Raw genomic sequence first — 5,756 nt, 5'->3', positions numbered from 1 at the left:
CGGGCGGCGACCCCCTCCCCTCCGGCCGAACCTCCCCTCCAGCCACCCCCCATCCTCCCGCCGCCGCCAAAAGCTTCTGCCGGGCGAAGCCCGCGCGGATCTGGCGGCGGCGGGCCATCGTTCCTCGTGCAGACCGCTCGCGGACCGGGGGAGCTCTGTGGGGCGGCGGGCGGCGCGGCGTGACTCCGGCATGCGTCGCTTCTGCTGGTGGTGGTCGGAGACAGTGGGGCGGATGCGTTCGCGGCTCCATTCCGCTGGCCTTCCCCGAATCAGCGTCTCCCTACTGTTGGCGACCGGTGGGCGTCGGGGATGGTTGCTGGTTTCAGCTTAGATGTGTTCAGCGGAGGTCGCTGTGAGGCGCGGGGTGGCGGCGCTCGCCCTTGCCCGAGGCGCCGTCGTCCGCTCTGGCTTGTGGTTCCGCCTTCTGGCGGCACTGGCGTGGCGGCGCGCCTATCGGCTTCGGCTTGGCCCGATCCGGTTGGGAGCGACGGGGGCCAGGTTGGATCCTGCCGGATCTGGACTGCGGCGACCCGGATTTGGTCATATGTGGCGATGGGGCTGCAATGGCCCTTCTCTGTGGTGGTGCAGGGAGCGGTGCTACGAGATCAATTCGATGCTTATTGGAGGTGGTGTGCTCATTTGGGCGAAAGCCCCTGCTCCTGCCGGAGCCGGCGCCGGCGACGCCTGCGGGCGCCGCTAACCTCCTTGGAGGCACCACTGTCATGGTGACAACCCCTTCACATCCGAGGGGAAACCCATGTTCCAAGCCCATATGGAATGGACGGATGGCGGCGCACATTGTGTCGCATCCCTTCTTGAAGGTGTCGTCTGGGTTAGGCAGGTTGGTCTCTGTGGTGGCTGCTCGCTTCGGGTTTGACGGTTGTGGTGGCGGGGCCGGCTTGGCGCTGATGGTGGTTTGTGCTTTGTTGGCGAGGAGGTGGTGCTCGGTATGCGAGATCATGGCTCAACCTTGCTCTGGATTGGTTCTGATTTTCAATGGATCACCTCGTTCCCATATGACACCTCTACCTCTGCTGGGTGTTGTTGGGTGGCGACCAGACGACCAACGTTCAAGGCTCCCCTTGCTTGGTAAGATGAAGATGTAAGTTGAGGTCCTCCTCCTGGCGGGTTGTGCTGATGAGATTTGTGATGGCGGTCAGTGGTGTTGGTGCGTCCAAATTCGGATTCTCGAAAGGCCTTCTTCTCCCTGTGTGCCCTTTTCTCGGCAGGTCTTCCGGTGGTTCTGTTGGATGTGTGTGTGTGTGTGTGTGTGTGTGTGTGTGTGTGTGTGTGTGTGTGTTTTCGGTTGCATCTCTTCTCTTGTTTTCCCCGTGTACTCTGGTTCATTTGAACCTATCTTGTATGGGCCGCGAGGCTTCTAGGCAAATTCGATTGAATATATTCAGGTGGGGATCCTTCCCTCCCGGTGACCATTCAAAAAAAAAGTGCTCGGGAATTTGACACAGAATTAACGCAGCACATATAAAATAAAAATTTGGAGGCCACCAATAGTTCCTGGAGGGCATACTAGTTTTTTGTTAACAATATCAACACTGCAAATTAGGAGGTCACCAACAGTGACTACGGGTATCCATACAACTTCCGATCCCACCCAAAGGTGCATTTTCCATGGGCTCTCACATTGTATTATTCTTTTTTTCTATTGCAATAAGAACTCGAGGACTTTTATTCAAATCAATCCATAAATAACAATTCTCACTTGGCTAACATATAAGGATGACATCATTTATTTAAGAAATCCTATGATCACAGAAGAAGTAAACACACATACACATGTATATCGCATGTATATCTGCGACTAGGGACCGGTGGTGTGGTTTTCCAAATAAAATCATGTCTTGTTTTCCTGATGTTGGCTTAGAACTGATGTAGTTAAGTTTGGGGTATACCCACCATAATTTTACTCAAATGGCATAAAATGGTTTCATCAAATGGGAAAGAAGCAACTGTCTGGCCACTAGATTTCCTCATTTTTCCGAGTGCCTAACACACTCGGCAAAGGCTGGAAAAGCTTGCTGTTGTGTTTGTTGAGTAATAAAATTTGCTGAGTGCCATAACATGTTCATGGCAAAGCATGGACGGAATGGCTCAAACAACATAACCATGTGATGTCGCTTACTATTTAGTGTATTGCATATGTGAAACGCAAAACTATAATATAGGCACCAGGTTACTGTGAATCCGTTTTCCACCTGGCTGTGTCCTACTTTTCATTAGTACCTCCTGCGGAGTGAAGTGGAAACTTCCAGCCTAGCCAAGTTTTATGCATTATCTCGAGCATCCAGCTCATATTCATTAAAGACATAACTAGTGTAACTAGTGGGAATTACCCACACGAAGCAGATATTGCACCAACTTTCACTTATATTAATAACACCATCCATCTTATATATGCCCTTCCAACTTCACCAGCATAGATATCACGCCGCGTCATTTCAGTTTGTTTAAACTTTTTGGTACCTTTGAGCATAGTATATCGTGAAGGGCAAATCACATAAACAATGGGGAGGATATGCGCAAGAGAAGAACTCAAGAGTTGAAGAAGTATTTGGGAAGCGGAGGCTTCGGGAACATGGGTACTGTCGGGGATTTTTTCATTGCTAAATAGAAAGCAGGTGATTGTCAGCAAGAGCCAAGAGTGTGCCCTAAGTTGATTAATCTTTCTAATCATTTGGACCTATCTTGTTAAATCATAGGTAGTATTCCATGTCCCTGAGCATGCACTAGTGCAGAATGGGGCTAAGAAGACACGTGTACTAAACAACCTTGAGCAAAACTGTGCACAATGCAGGTATTGTAGACGGTACAAAACTGTGCGCGATGCGGGTAATGTAGATGGTACAAAATAACACTTGTGTGCCAGGAAACGAAATGTGTGCCATTTTGAAATGCAAATCATGTGTGATAAGGGGCATACACTAAAGTATAAAATTGCATGTGCGGTCAGCTGTCATAATGAACACAATTTAGTATTCCTAATCGTGTACATTCATTGGCAGATGATTTTAATATAAGAATCGTTTTCATTGATTGCAATCATCACACTCGTTGGGTAATATCTGACGATAACTCATGTGCGATAACTCGTCACAATTCATAAGATTTTGTGATGATAATTGTATGCTCTACGGGGCACACAATTGAGATAAAAGACATGCGTGTGATACTAGGAATCATCGCTCATGATTTTGCCATGTGCATCCTGTGACAGCCTGGTTTTTGCCCTCTTTTCTTTTTCTGATTTTGATTGCCATTTGAATTGAATTTGGATTTTTGAATCATTTCAGTTGGACTTAAACCCTTGGGCATACACTTGATTTTCACCCAAGTGGATCCTCTCTCTCTCAAACCATCATTTCCTCTCTGATTAATCCCAAAATGATCCAAGAAATATTTTTCATAAATGAAAAATATTCATTTTCTCTTCGAAAACCCTAATCAGGAACATATGCTCCAAAGCAACCCCCATTTTCTTTGCTCACAAAAATCTGAGAAACTTCACAAATATTCTTTGAACCCTAGGGCACCTCCCTGAGAAAAAATATTGCATCACTTTTTGGAATATTTTTGCTACAGAAAATCATTTCTATTCTGGTCAGAAAAGGCAGTTTCTACAGCAAGTATAATTTTCCTTGATCCAATGAGGCTGATTTTTCTTGAGCTTCATTACCTTCCTAAGAGATTGTTAAACCCCAAAGCCCAGCCCTCAACTCTTACTGGATCACTCACAGTTAACTCCACAAGTTACTGTCCAGAAACTTACCATGAAGTAAACCACGCACACACAACTCCTGGGATCAACTCAAAGTGTTGGAACCACCTAAACCACTAAGGACTACCAGCCAGACATGAAGTTTCAGCTTAGCGTGGCTTGATGTCATAGTTCACGTGGTGACCACGTCGTTCCAAGCGTGCTGGCATGCACCCGACACGCTCTGCGACGCGCCCGAGTCTCTGTTGAGCTCGTGCTCGCTTCCCCGGCAACCGCACCTTGCCAAACCTCGCCACGATCATCGTCTCGATCCTCTTAACTCCTCGCTGGCGCTCGCCGACGCCGGAGCTCACCGCAGCGAGCACGGGCACGAGCCGGCCAACCCAACAATGCGTCGTGCCACTGTGCTCATTGCCATCCTCGCTCATGTGCTCGTCTCCGCCCTCCCACAGTACCTGTGTGAGCTGCGTCGCCTTCTCCCCCTCTCGCTGACACCATTCGTGGCCGGGCGCCGTGTCCAGAAACTCTCCGGCGGAGCCCGATCCCCTCTCCACGCTCGCCTATAAATACAGCCACCCTCAGCCTCCTCGAGCATCACCAACCACTCCTACAACCTCCACAACACCGTAGAAAGCCGCAGCTCGGCCGGGCAGGCCTCGGGCCGCCATCCCCGAGCTCGGGCTCGCCGGTAATCCCCTCGGTACGCCTCCACCCTTCCAGCCCCTCCCGAGCTCAAGCCACTCTTCCAGTGTCTCTGTTGTGCTTCGTTGGTGTCGTCCGACCCTGTTGGACCCCTGGTGCAGCCCCACACCGCCGTCGTCTCCAACTTTGGCTACCTCTACTTCCTGCCGCCGCTGGAGAGGCCTGTTCCGACCCCGTCCAACCACCCCTAGCCATTCTATGGGTACGAGCAGGTGCACCTCGACCCCCTCTTGCTTTCAATCCCTTTGGATCGGGCCGCCGACCTCTCCACGCTGGAGAAACGCCGGCGCATCGCCGCCCCGCCTTTGTTTTCTCTCCCTCTCTCCCTAAACCTAACAGTGGTGGCCCACCTCGCGGCCGAAGCGGTACGCGCTGGCGTGGCGCTGACGTCACCCCCTGGTCATTGTATTTATATTTCAATTTTTTACAGAAACTTCAAATAGCCACAACTTGTTAACATTAAGTCCAAATGAAGTGATTCTTTTTGCATTGTGTTCTTATGGAAAAGATCTAGCAGCTCATCAAAAAATGAGATTTTTCTCTGCTGTCTAGATTTTCTGGTGATTTTTAGAGTGATTCTTGATATTTTCTTTCTCTGTTTTTAATTAATTTCAGAAGGTGAAGCTTGTCTTGAGGATCACCAGGAGGAGTGTGAACCTCATCTGCACTAAGGCAAGCCACAGCAACATTTTCATGGTGCCATCTCAACATTTGTGATATTTCCAACTTCAATAATGATTTAGTTCATGCATTTAAATCACGTAAATAAATATTTGTTTCTGTTCAATGCTTGTTTTGTTTGGTATACTTAGTTTACAGCAGTTTGAGGCTAACTAAGTTAGTTTAAGTCGGTAGAAGTAATATCTGGTTATGTGATAATAAAATGACTATGAAAAAGACTAGTTTGGTTATTATTTTCTTAAGTAAGAAAATGGATTATTTTAAGTTAATATCATGGTTAAGTTTGATGGATTATAATAACCAGAGAAGTGGTATGAGTTTGGTGATGATTATTGTTAGTGGAATACTTGATGAGGTTGATCCATTTATTTCCGATAATATGTGACGCATGATGTATGGTTGCATTTTTATGGCATATCATGACACCGGTTATGTTTACTTTGAGTTAAACTTGATAATAACTCAACTTGAACATATCGTTGATCGGGTCATGGTGCGACTGAATCGAGTTTTTCCCAGTGCAACCACATTTGCCTTTATGGGAAGGCCTTTATTCGGTCCATTGTCATGCTTCTGGTCGGTACCTCCAACGAGGGAAGGTTATGGGCGTGCGTTACCCTGGCCCGGTAGGCAGACATAA

The sequence above is a fragment of the Triticum aestivum genome, chromosome 3B, assembly GCF_018294505.1.
Source record: "Triticum aestivum cultivar Chinese Spring chromosome 3B, IWGSC CS RefSeq v2.1, whole genome shotgun sequence".
NCBI lineage: Eukaryota > Viridiplantae > Streptophyta > Magnoliopsida > Poales > Poaceae > Triticum > Triticum aestivum.
The sequence above is the reverse complement of the archived record's forward strand: the minus strand, read 5'-3'. Positions refer to the sequence as shown.